General features: G+C 34.0%; 1 pseudogene across 2 annotated transcripts in view; it reads right to left on the bottom strand.

Moving 5' to 3' along the window:
* Window positions 1-1,249: 1,249 nt before the first annotated feature.
* LOC150110099 (ELAV-like protein 1 pseudogene) overlaps window positions 1,250-14,260 on the bottom strand; it is a 29,339-nt pseudogene continuing 16,328 nt past the window's right edge. For both annotated transcript variants that reach the window (XR_016548200.1, XR_016548202.1), the window contains exon 2: window positions 1,250-5,096. The product of XR_016548200.1 is annotated as an ELAV-like protein 1 pseudogene, transcript variant X1 (transcript). The remainder of the gene's footprint in view (window positions 5,097-14,260) is intronic.

Below are 14,260 nucleotides of genomic sequence, written 5' to 3'. Positions count from 1 at the left end.
AATGCATAATTGTGATCGTCAGTTACAAATAAGTACAATAATGGATTTAAAGAGTTTGCGGATTCATATGCAAGCAAAAAAGAGGACAAACTTAGTCATTTACTGCCTTCTTTTTCCCTGTTATAAATCAATAGCAGCACTAATGATAATCTGTCTACCACTATTACTAAAAGTATCTTTTTTGTATTAATCTTTCCCAAACAGCACACAATATCACTAACTTCAGAAAATCTTCCTTTCAGATAAGGTGAAACTTGATTCTCCAAAGTGGAACGTCTTCTGTCTAATTAAGTATAAAAAAGTACCAAACTGTAGCTTAACTTTTTTTCTGATGGAAGCCTTTAATCTTGCAATCAGTATTATATGCACCATGCCTTATATTGAGTGACTCCCCCCCCCCCCCAAAGTGAATTCATCACTAACTTCTTGTAATCTAAAATGTGGAACCTGTCCATTCCATAAAGCAATCACACTGGAAATTTCTTGGTGCTGGAGATGGGGGAATTTCTATTACTTGCTTTGTAATTTATTGTCAGAGAAAATTATTACAAGCCAAAGGCTTATCCATGGTTATATATGGTTTCTAGCTCTGCCTTAATTTTTTTTTCCCCTTCCAGACAGGCCTAATGTAGTTCACCTGATGAAAAGTCACCCTGTTGATCAGGTTCATGTTACACAGTTTCTATATTTGGTAATAAAAATATATTAAGTCAGTTATAATAGATGATATATCTTGCTCTAGATCCAGATTGATATCATGAATGTACACAATATCAATTTATTGTGGCTTTAAATGAAGAAAATCACATTAGGAATAATGAATACAAGTCAAGCAGTTTAAAACTGAATACAACTGCTGCAGTGGTAATCATACTCCATAAGTCTGATGTCCAACTTAAAAACCAGACAACTACTGTAAGTGGGGATGACAGTTTTCTGCAAGAGAGTGAAAAACTATTACAGAGTTCTCAAATAACAATCTGCTAAGTGGCATTTTTTCACAACCATGCTGTGATACAAATTTCAGATTGTAAAATAAAAATTATTATCCCAAATAAAATAAAGCATTAATTTACAAAAAACTAAATTAGCTCTAGCAAAATCAAATAATAAGTATTTCTTTCTATTAGATTTCATGACTTCTTTCATAAAAGTCATGAAATCTAATAGAAAGAAATGTTTCCTTTTTGGGAACATTAGATAAAATTTTATTTTATTTTATTTTTTAAAAAAAAATCCAGTTTTAATATTTAACTCTTAGGAAACAACCAGGAATTAATATAAATATTTATAACAGGTATTAAATTACTCCAAACCAATTCATTTTTTTATTACAGTTTGTAAAATCATCATAATATATAACAATGGCTCTCTATATAAGATCAACTAACATAAGCTGTGATATGCAAGTCTTACAACTATAAAATGAACGACTTTGCTATCCTTAAGTCACTGACAATACAACTGGCATCAAAAAAGTTTAAATATTCCTGTCCTAGCACATACTGTAATTACTATTTTTTTTTTGTCCTCTCTCTTTTTCCTTGAGACACAGATTACAAATCTGTATTTTACTATTTTCATATGTGTCATCATGTGGCTTATCTACCCCCCAACCAACAATAAAGTATTAATTTGAAGGACAGAAGTTTGAATAATAGCTTTTAGTGGCTAAGTGAATCTTCTATTTTCAGATAGCCAACAGATAAACTTTCTTCATCTCTAAATTCCATTGTGGCATGGATATATATCAATTGTAACTAATTTTTTTCACACATTTTGACACCAACCTTGTTTACAGGAAGACTGAAGCAATAAGCAATATTTAAAATATCATTCAAGTCTCAAGAGCAGGGAGTGCCTCAAAACAAGTTTATGAATCCATTTTCTAAGTTATGAGAGAGAAACAGAAGAAATGTATATATATTGATTGAATTATTAAGTTCTTGTTATTTTCCTATGGAATTTGTCACAATATATTGTTTTAACATTCCAGATTACTTTAAGTCAGTTGGCTTGTATAGGCAAAGAGTTCTCACTTAGCCACAAAACAGTAATCTATTTTAAAACCAAGTTCGTCTTGAAAACAAGACAAGACTAAAACTGACATCAAGGTAAAATTCAGTAAGAAATCAGTTTGTTATGCACAGTCATTTTATAAAATACTTAACTTGTTATGGAAGATGTAGTGTAAAGTCAGACAAGCAATATTTAAACCAGCAGGACTAACAATATTTTATTTAATATGCTAAAGAGAAAAAAAAAGTTTCACAACAAATTCCAAAAATCATGATTCATATAAAGCAGTAACTATCTGGTATATAACTGACAGTCAGCTGATCATTTGAATGAGCTCCCACTTATAGTATGAAAATCAGTACTGGAACTATATACAGTACAATGCTAGGAAGAATATTTGAGTGTATGGAACTACTGAAAAAGACCACTTGTAATAATGATATACACACAAATACTTAAACTTCAATTGTGATTTTTGTATTCAAGAATTATCTAATACAAATTAACTCTTCAATCAGAATACTATGTAAGTTGTGAGAGACAGGACAGATTGTCTGCAATATTCGAGCAGTTGTTCAACCATGCTGAAAACTTAAAAAAAAAAATTAACTAATAACAAATGGGAAAGGAAGGACGAGATCATTTAAGAATAAATGTAAATTAAGGCAACAAACAAACATTCTCAACCTGATCCAATTCATATAAAATCCACTAAAAAGATAAATCAGTTTAAAACAAAAAAAAAAAAAAAAATTCATAAATGAACAGAAGTTGCCTCCCCTTATTCTTCACTGGTTCTTGTGAATTTCAATGCAATTTTAGTAAATAATGTAAACAGTCGCATTCCAAGAAGTCAGTCACATGATAATAAATACATAGAGGCATGTAAGTTGTCAAAAATTGGAGAATCGAATAGCCATCACTAGTTCTTTAATTTTATATGAATATAATTAAACAAAAAAACCAAAAAATTACTAGTTGAATAGAGTCTGTATGGAATACTTACAATGAGATATATATATCTGCATAACCATACTTCAAAAATTGCAACCTACTGTACATTTTCAGGGAAGGGGAAGAAAAGAAAGGATATTAGATATGAAAAAAAAAAAATAAAATAAAAATAAAAAATAATAAAAAAATGCATTTCAATGAAAAAAATGTCAATTATCAGCAAAATTCATGTATGCTTGAAATTTTACTGATAGAATGCTAGTTTGCATCAAATAATTTAACTGTTAATTATCAAATAAAATGAGCAAAGCAGGAAGCCATTAAACAGGCCATACAAACTATTTTAACCATATGTTTAAATTATTCAATTTAAAATTAAAGCCCTTTAAACTCACTGAGTTGAATGAGATTTAAGTTTCCTGTACAGGATAATATTACTCTCTTCAGCATAAAATGGAATTATGAATTACAACCTTAGAACTATAGCAGTATAAAAGAACCACATTGATTTCATTTATTTTTAATGAAGAAAGAAAGAGTAATTTGGGTCTAAATTTCTATGAAAGATACTGACACTTAACTTGTGCAGCATCCTAACATGCCCTAATGCCATTTCAAAAGCATCTAAAACATATTCCTTTTTCATCTCATGAGAAAATAATTTTACATTTTCTGAAGTTATTAGTTTATGGGAGAGCCAAACATTTGTGACATTTTCAGATATACAAAGGATGAAAAAAAAAAAAAAAAAAAAAAAAAAAAGACTGCACATAAGTATCACTAAATGCTTGATTCCAATCTGTAATAAATGAAATCTTAAAACATACACGTTTTTTAGAGGAAGGCAAATTTAATTGGCCAGATGAAAATGACAGCTAGTTCATTAAAATGGCAAGCTCACATTACATTATTATAATAATGATCCACTTCACAAGTCAGTCATCACTATTATGGGGGGGAGGGGGGAGGGGAAGATAAGAAAGCCACTGATAACTAAACACCAGTGTTTACACCAATGATAACTTGTGAACAGTGATACTCCTTTCTGGTAGAGGGGAACAAGAGAAACAAAAATACTTAAAATATGTTAGAGTCAGGCTTTTTGTGTTTTAAATGAAACCTGCAAAGGTTTCCCAGCATATTCAAAGCCATTTAGAGTTTCCACTGCACATAACGCATCATCAAAACTAGACATGGTTACAAAACCATAACCTTTACTGTGTCCAGTTCCTTGATCTCGTACAATATTGACCTTTTGTAATGCTCCATATTGAGAAAATAGCTGCCAAAGAGCATTTTCATCTGTGTCAGCACCAATGTTGTACACAAAAAGTGTGGGTCCATTACCACCAACACTTAGTCCACTTGCATATGGATAAGCCCCAGTCATAGGATTATAACGATTACGATTCTGCGGGTTGCCTTGTCGAAGCGGGCCCCCACCATAGCCTCCATGAAATGGCGGAGGTGGTGGTGGGGTATAATAAGTAGGAGATGGCTGTCTCATCTTTTTTGAGTTGTCTTCAGCAAACTTAATGGATAAAGGCTCACCTGAACCAGGAAGGGTCTGACCATTGTACTTCTCAATGGCTTGTTCTGCTTGCTCTCTTAAATCGAAAAGTACAAATCCAATGCCTTTACTTTGCCCTGTTTCATCCATCAAAACTCTACTTTGAATGATCATTCCACAATCAGAGAAAACTGACTCCAACTCATCTTGATTCATAGTTTTCGGCAATCCCTTGATGTACAAGTTGGCATTTTTTATATTTTCACTACTAGGCCTTGCATATGCAACTTTGATCTTCTTATTTTGCAGCTGAAACCCATTAAGAGTGCTAATTGCTCTTGCAGCATCATCTGTTGATACATAGTCAACAAAACCAAATCCATAACTGTAACCAGTTGGCTTATTTCTAACAATCTTGCAAGATCGGATGGGACCTATGCTTAAGAAAATACTCTTAAACTCTCCATCTGTGAGTGACTGTGGAAGATAGTTAATGATCAAATTTGTTCTGGGTTCCAGACAGTCATTCTCCATTCTTGCTCTTCTGAAATTATAGGAAGCTTTTTTTCTATTATTCAGAAATTTCAGATGCAGTTAGTCACTGTAAATAATCCTGTAAAAAAAAAAAAAAAATGTATGTAAATTATAGAATATTTAACAAAACTCAAATTAAACTTAAATTAAAATTAAACAAGATATTTTAATTTTACACATTAGAAAGTTTAAACTGTTTTAAACAGGCCATAAGAAAAAAAAAAGTGAACGTACAGAGACTTCGCATTTGCACTACATTAGATACAATCATCAACATAAAATAGTTTCTTTGCTTCATTAAAAAGTATGTTCAATAATTATCTCTCACAACCTTATTTTTTCTCTGATTCTAAATTTTGGCCTCCAGTAACATGAAAGTTATACATAATTGGCTCTCCATGTTTCATTAAGGTATGATTTCTACTCTCTACCTATATGCTCAGTGCAATAATTTATTGTTTACAAATAATTAAAAAATACGAGTTTGAAATAAAGGTAGCTTTCTTAGAACGAATTCCTTTAGTAAGGTAGTAGATAAGTTTCACTCTGGCACATGATTATGCTTACTGAAGTAACATAAGTGTTGGTTTTACACATACACACACACCACATACAGTGCATTCTGGTTAACTAGGACACATCTTGACTAGAACATTTTGTCCTAATTAAGCAGCTGCCCCAATTATGCGAAATTTTATGGAAAAAGCTAAAATATCACAAAAAGTTAAAAATGTTTTAAAATTGATAAACTTTTAATATACCTTTGTTAACCATGTTTTTATTTATTTATTTTTTTTTAAAAAACCAAAACGCACACATGTGCCAGTATCCCTAAAGAGGTTAATTATACATAGGTATCTATAGTCTGCCCACTGTTGAGAGAACCATAGCTGGCACTGGAAGGGGAGAAAGGAATAAGGTGATATACATGTTCATTACCAACAAGCAAAATCACATGCTTTATAAGTAAAATTTTCAAACTGTTATACAAACAAAATAGTTACCACTTCAAAAACTAGAAATGTTCATAAAAGAAAAACTAATTTTCTGACATGTAATAATAAATTCATTCCACATGACAGATTGATTACCCTATTATCAGAATGGATTCTCCTTCTGACATGTGCAGAAGTGTTGAGGGATCTCGCATCTGTGGTCAAACTATATCAAAGAAGTATATTTTCCTCTAAAAATTATTTTGGAGACATTTATTGACTGTACCTTTACGTGTTCCCTTTCTAGACTCCAACTGAACAAAATCAGCACAGGTATCTAATTCAGATAAAGGACTGTCTTCATTGTGATAGTCCTTCAGATGAAGGACTGCCTTTATCGTAATTCAGCAATAAATTTCTTAGCTTCCTGGTTAGTCACTCGTGCATGTTGTGCGTCATCCTCATTACTTTCCTTGTCTTCTGGGGTCTTTAGGTGTTTTGTTGCAATTTGTTACAATTGCATCCTCACAATCTTCATTTTCATTGTAACATTGAAACCTTTTGTAGATGCATAAAAACTCTTCATAGTTTCTGATGTGCTGCAGATTCAAAATGATTTCATTTTCATTATCAGTCATATCTGATATTTCCTGGTCTGAATTCTTAGAACCACAATGAGCAAATCAGTTTTCAATTTTTGCTGCTTATTTCTCACCAACTATCTGCAACAAATTATACTGCTTGTAAAATGGAAACCTTTGTGCTGATTTCTTTGGCTGTTGAAGACGTCAGTAGATTTTCTTCAATTATTTCAAGAATGTAGTGTACCAACCTTCCGTGATACAATGTCTTCAATTTTTTTTATGATTCCAATGTCCAGTGGCTCTACAAGGGATGTTGTTTTAACAGCAAGAAATTCAAGTTGAATGTTTTTCAAATAATCTAATTGAGGGTGTGCCGCACAATTGTCCAAAAGCAAAAGAATTTTTCTTGAATTTTGTTGCAATTCTGCATCAGCTCATTAGCAATTCCTGAAAAATAACAGAAGTCATCCATGCATTCTTGTTGGCATAATACAGAACAGGCAAGCAGTTCATTCTAAGCCCTTTAAAGCATCGGGGCTTAGCTACTTGTTTGCAGAAGTCATATTCCCAGTCGTGAAGTGACTTCATATGCAAGCTTTGTTTGCTTACACCTGGATAAAAAACCTTTCAACTTATATCATGGGATGCAATTGATGTGAAGTCATTAACCTCTATTTACAAGTATCCCAGGTGAAGTGACTTCATGCGCAAACTTTGTTTGCTTACACTTGGATAAAGGATAAAACCAATAATATGATTTCTTGGCATCTTTAATTTATACTATAAACAAGTGAAAAAAAACTTTCAAGTTGCCTTGGTGTGGTACTACCAGGCGGTCACTTACGCTTGGATTCGCCGATAGTTCGTTGGCATGAAACTCTTAGATCGTAGTTTTCGATCTTAGAGTTTCGCATACTGACTGTAAATAATAAGGGATTTTTATCCCCTTAATTTAATTTAATTAAAAAAATAGCCAAACGGCTATTTTTTTCTTCGCCAGAAAAAAATAGCCGTTTGGTTTTTCATCATAGTAGTTTTTTTCATTTGATTCTACACAAGGTATCTAAAGCACGGTCAGCAAGTACTGACTGACCATAATTATAGTGACAGATGTATTTTTTTTATGTTCTAGGTGGATGGTAGCAGATCAGTTTAACCATAATAAGATAAGTTGCAGAAACAAGGAACTTTGTAAACACCTGGAACTAAGAGAGGAGATAGAGGATCCTTAGGACAGTGCATGAGGGTAGCCAGCTTTAGATAAGGTTTGAATGCCATGTAGAGATTGTACTTTTTTTTAGACTTTTGGCTATCTATTTTTTCTGAGGTGACCCAAATAAGGAAAGTACTATAGTCAGCATGTTGAGAGAGATGCAAGGAGGTGGGAGGAACAATTAATTTGATCTTTTTTGGCACTGTAGTCATTGGGCAGTAAAGCCTGGCGAATAAAGGAGAGTTCAGCAGAAAGTTCACTTTATGCTTCAGTACAATCTTTTCCATTTATGTTTGTGCATATTTGTGAGTGTTTTTGCAGTTTTAATACTCTTTCCCTGATGATGTCTCAGTGACTAAGATAAAATATAGGAGTGATTAAAACATGCTGTTTAATTATTTCTATGTATTTATTCCGTTAAACCTCATCATGAGGTTTAATAAAGGAATTAATTCAAACCAGTATATAAGTCTAAATGATAATTCTCCCTCAGAAAATTGTTAAAAAGTTAACAGTTTTCTGGCAAGAAAAGTTAGCTTCATTTTATTCTCCATTCTATCAAAGCACACCACAGCTAAGTTTCGGAGAAGAATTGTGTAAACAAATTGCCGCTTCCAATTTTTATCTACTCATCTCATATAATGGATGACTTTCTTTTTATTTAAACTATCTAGAAAGACCCACTACTGAAGTCTTTGATTTCCTTAAACAAATTTTTTTGTTTAACATCAGCAATAATTGACAAATTCTGTTCACGTCATTTTGGTACTTTTTAAAACCAAATTCAAATTAGATGTAATAATTTTACTATTGGCCTTTGAAGTTTTTGAAGTCCAGAAATGGGTTTATTGAATTTAGCTTATAATATGCCGGATTAAAAATACACTTCAGATGTACACACATTTTGAAATTCATCTTTCTTTGGAATAGAGTTAGAGATGTGTTTCTGGGTGATTTCTAACTAAATCTATATCAGAGCATTTATTTTTTATTTTTGGTGAAAATTCAATGTCTTATGAACCCTAAATGTCTATTTTGAAAAGGCTTCAAGATCTTGTAGTAATCTAGATTTTCTTTCAGCAGCCCAGAATATTTTTTATATGCTGTCACTGTAGCACAGTTGCACTTGAATTTCTCGAGCCATTTGTCTTGGAAAGCAAGTCTATTGTTTTTAGTTGATGGGACCATAGAACTCTTTTCTCCAATGTTTTTAATACTTTCTGGTCTCTTACTTCGGTCTTATATTTCATAAAAATAAAAAAGTGTGGTTTACATTTCCTTTCATTTATTGTCATAATTCAGTGAATTTACATAAATTATCCATAAAAATTATTCAGTAGGAAAGAAACAAAATTTACAAAAAACAACAGAAAATGGTCACCATGGTCACGTCAATAATGTGATCCAGTCTGCAACTAGTCTCTGCAAGATGACTGTGTTTCTTAAAAAAAAAGTATTAAGAAGCCTTTATCATGTAAAACATTTGAGTATATAATTACGTTAAGCTCATTCATGTTGTGAAATAAGCTTACACCAATGCCACATTACACCTGCATACCTACTTAAGGATTAAAGAGGGTGTTGGGAAAATAAGAATATAAATTTATCTTATTTTGTAAGTATTTCATATGGCAGTGAAATAAATCAAATGAAAATCTGTCTTGTTAAATTATTTATTATTATTATTTTTTTAAATGATATTTCTGGTTTTGGCAAGAATGGTGATGACCTGCAAGTTATGCAAAATAAGATGTTGCTTGCAAATACTTGACTATTCGTTTCAAAATGCATCTGCAGATGCAGAGCAGGCTTAAGTTTATAAAAGAAGGTGAGAGATAAACAGTGCCACCTGTTGTCAAAGACTAGAATTATATCAAATTTTGGAAACAGCAGTGAGGCACATCTTGGAGAATATCTTCATGCAAACTAACTTTTATCCAGGACAAACAGTTAATTTCTTCATAATGTTCACAGGAGACAAATAATTTGATAGTATATGAGATGTTTTAAATGAAAAAAGTAAAAATTATTCAATGAAAACAAGGCAAAATATTTTGAGTACTCAGAATGAGGTTGAAAATTCACTTGCCACTTATCTCTGACAATTTACTCATGGAGAGAAGGCGAGCAGATTTCTGGAGTTCTGTTTATCAAAAACAAATGCACAATGCAACTAAAGGGGGGGGGGATCAAAACTGACCATCTTAGCAAGTGCCCTCAGCAGCTAGAAATAGCCTCCAATTTCCACTTGGTTAGCATATTTGCTCTCCAGCCAAAAAGCTGCGGGTTCAAATCCTGCCGTGGGCATAGATATTTGTGATTGTCTGTGAAAATACTAGTGGTGGTGGTGGGCAGCAGATGGCATTTGTATAGATGAGGATGATGATAGTTTCAGTTTGTTGTAGTTGGTGGATTGAGTGGTGGAGATGGAGAGTTGTAGAGTAGGTGCACTTCCTTGACAAATCTTTGGACTTGTTGCAGGTGTCAGGTAATAATAAATGTTTGGTTTTTAAAATTACAAATCATACAAATTTTGAGTAGCATCTATATTAAAGATTACGAGTAATGTGCCAGAAAGTGAAAAGATATGTTAAAATTTGGGATCCACAGAGGGGATGCTTCATACTTACTTGGAGTTATATTGAAAGAAGTGGAGGAAGCAAGGGATCTTGAGGTGATTGTGGATGGAGATTTAAAGTTCAAGGAACATTGTGCAAAGGGTATGAAGACATCTCAGAGAATTGCAGCAATGATGAGGAGAACATTGACCACAAGAGATAAAAGTGTGTTAGCCCCATTGAATAAAGCTTTGATCAGATCCCATCTGGATTTCTGTGCTCAGATCTGATCCCCAGGGATTGAAGGGGATGAAGTAACCTTGGAGAAGGTGCAGAGACCAATAACAAAAATGATGTCAGGACTGTAAAACATTGATTATGATGATAGACTGAGGGAATGTAGACTGCAGTGTTTGGTGGATAGAAAGTAAAAGGAAGGATATTATGATTGAGACATGTAAGCTGTTGAAGGGCTTTATCGTGTTAACACTGTGGAGATTTTTCATAAGGCAGAAGGAAAAGGAACAAGGACAAGAGGCCATCCCCGGAAGTTGCAAAAGGAGGTGGTTGAATAAAAAGGATAAGTAAGTTTTTTTGCATGGAGAGTGACAGGAACATGAAATGCAAAGCCTGAGAGAGTGGTGAGTGTGCAAATTGTGGATGATTTTAAGGAGTGGTACGATAGACTTGTGTTCACTAGTGTTGGCCTCCCATGATGAGTCTTATGACTCCATGGGGCCAGGAAAATAATAATATCCAAGACAACAGAAACAATCAATCATCATCACTTTCCCGAGGGGTGTTCAGGTTACTATGGACAGCACTACATGATTAGTTTACATTATTATTAATCTCATATTAACAATTTTTTTCCCAAATCAGTCAGTCTATTACTTGTGAGCATGCCAATACTGTCATATTTCACATTTCATGCTTCTAAGGCACTTCTGACTGAATCAATCCAGTTAGACCTTGGTCCTCCTCTGGGTTTCTTTCCTGCCATCTTGGCATCAAACACCTGTTTTGGTAACCTTTCCTCACCCATTCTATTTAAGTGGCAATACCAGTTTAGATTAGCTCTGCTCATTCTTGAATGCTAATAATGTCAAGTTCTTTTCTAATATCGTCATTTTTAATATGATTCAGCTATTGGTTTACTCCCCTAATTTTTCTCAGAACCTTCACACGTGCAGTCTCTAGTTTTTGATCAAGTGCTTCATTTCTAATCCAACTCTCAGATCCATAACTTAAAACTGGTTTCAACACTGCTTGTCTACTGCTAGTTTTGTGTTTTGCAAAATCTCTCTTATTCCATATAAATTTATTAGGCTGACTACCCACCATACCAGCTTTGTTTATTCTGATGTCTATTGTCAGATTTAACTTGCTATCTTTTACTAAAAAAAAAAAAAAAAAAAAAAAAAAAACCAGATGAAATATTCTACACTCTCCATTCAGAATGCAGCTGAAGTTTTCTATGCTCATCCCAATTTTCATAGTTTTGGTCTTTTTATTGCTGATTTCCTACCAAATTTACCATATTTACTCAAATATAACTTGCCCTCACATATATCTTGAACCCCTGATTTTACTTTATGACAAAAGAAAAAATGTTTTGCATATACTTCGCACACAAAAAAAGTTTAAAACTTTAAGAAACAGGTAGTGAATAATGTTACAGCAGTCTCAGATATTTTGGAATCTGGCTGAAGAGAATCAGCATTTCAACTCAACAATTGTCAGCTTGCCTTTGTCATTGAGTCAAGTGATCTTTTGTTAATACTGCACCAATTATATGCATAGAGATGGAAGCAACCACTAGAGGAAATGTAGGAGTGAGAGCATTGACTTCTACTCAATCTTGGGTGGAGCAGTGTATGAGGTGAGGTTTAGGTTCTACATGGAGTGGATGGAAGTCAGTGGCTATGACCTGACTCCGGCAAGGAAGATTAAGAGACCATCATTAGAACTGTTGTGAAACTGGATTTTGAGAGCTTGGGACATGATTTCACCAGAAATAATTGCCAAGAGTTTTTTTTTTTTTTTTTAAAAACCTGCATCTCTAATGGCCTGGATGGGAGTGAAGATGATGCTGTTTGGGTAGGTGACTGTTTGTTTTTAATTTAATTACACAAGCATTATTGCTAAAGGTTCAGATATATCACATGATGAAGATGATCAGCCGATCGCATAAATGTTGTTAATTAAAATTTAAATGTATTATTTTATAAATAATGCGAGCAATTATAAATTATAATGAATACCAAGGATTTAATTATAAATGTTGATTCAGTTTTTTCCTGAAAAAGTTTTAGTTTCTGAAAATCCCAGCATATATCTCAACACAATTTTTTAAACTTTAATTTTAGGGAAAAAAAAACAAGTGAGAATTATATGCGAGTAATAATAATAATAATCATATGATGATACACGGCCATGAGTCCCCTTTATGGGAAGGTACGGTACCATCTCAGTCCCCCCAAATTTTATCCAGGCTCCGGAACCGGCATAGCTGACGAACCAGACTTATGACTGGGTCAGTATTCCTGACTGTAATCCGTGTGTTCACTGCTTGCGGGATGAAAAACCCCAGATAAACTGGTGAAAAAAACCCTGCTGTCCACGCCCAAGACTGGCTAACTTGGATATGGCTGAGGAAGATCCTTAAGCTCCTCACGTTGTCGATGGGAATCGAACCTAGGACACTCCTTCCCTAGGCATAGGGTTGCGAAGCACATAGCCACTAGGCTAACCGAGCGGACTATATGTGAGTAAATATGGTATTACAGCTGTTATTCAATTTAGTTAGAGAATCCTGAAGACATGCACTAATGAGTTTAGGAATATAACATTATCTGCATAAAGCAAGAGCAAGTTTGACATCTCCAATTCTAATATCAGGCCTAATGCCACTTTCTTTCATAATACATATATGATGATTAAGAGTGGAGATAATGTGCATCCATGTCTTATCCCTGATTTAACATCAAACCATTCCTTCAATTCTAATTGCTGATGACAACTTAAACACAGACTACGAATTGCTCTGAATAATGTTCCATTCACCCTATATAATTGTAGTGTTTTGTAAAACTTTTCTCTGGGCACCTTGTCGTCTGGTTTTTCCAGATATTATTATTACGGGCGACTCCAGGGAGTCCTTAGACTCATCAAGGGAAGCCCTAAACATCATGTCCACACAACTATTCGGCATTCTCACAGTATCTATCATACCTTGCCTTGAACTCATTCACTGTTATAGCACCCACAGCAGACTCTGGCAGCTTATTCCACTCATTTACAACTCTAAAAGTCAAGAACCCAGCTCTAACACCCTTGCTAACCACATTCTTGCCCAGCTTCCATAGATGTCCCCTAGTTCTCCCACCACCAGTCCTGATCTCAAAAATATCCTCTGAATTAATCCTGTAGAAATCTTTCAGCAATTTGAATGTCTCAATCATATCTCCCCTCTTCCGCCAATCAACAAATCTTTGCAACCCACAAATCTTAAACCTGTTCTCATAAGGTTCATTCCATAGACCTGCTATCATCTTGGTCACTCGCCTCTGGATCCTCTCCACCTCCTCCCCATCAAGAAGAAACCTAGGTGACCAAATCTGGGCACAGTAGTCGAGATGAGATCTTATCAAGGCTCGGTACAGAGGAACAATAACTTGCTTGTCTCTGCTCGTCAAAGTATTTTTCAACAACCAAGTGATTTGATGAGCTGATTTAGTCACTTTTGCAATGTGCCCCCTAAACTTCATCTCCTATCCACTAACACTCCCAACTCTCATCAATCTCCTGGAGTACAGTTCCACCAATGTGGTATATTGCTAATCTTTTCACTCCAAAATGCATAACCGTACATTTTGTCACATTAAATTGACATCCATTCTCCTTAGCCCAGAACTCCATTCTATCCAAATCATCCTGCAAGATTTTGACAT

This window comes from Typopeltis vanoorti, chromosome 1, assembly GCF_054136105.1.
Source record: "Typopeltis vanoorti isolate ZY-2024b chromosome 1, IOZ_Tvanoo_1.0, whole genome shotgun sequence".
NCBI classification, from domain to species: domain Eukaryota; kingdom Metazoa; phylum Arthropoda; class Arachnida; order Uropygi; family Thelyphonidae; genus Typopeltis; species Typopeltis vanoorti.
This window is presented reverse-complemented; position numbering and strand designations above follow the sequence as displayed.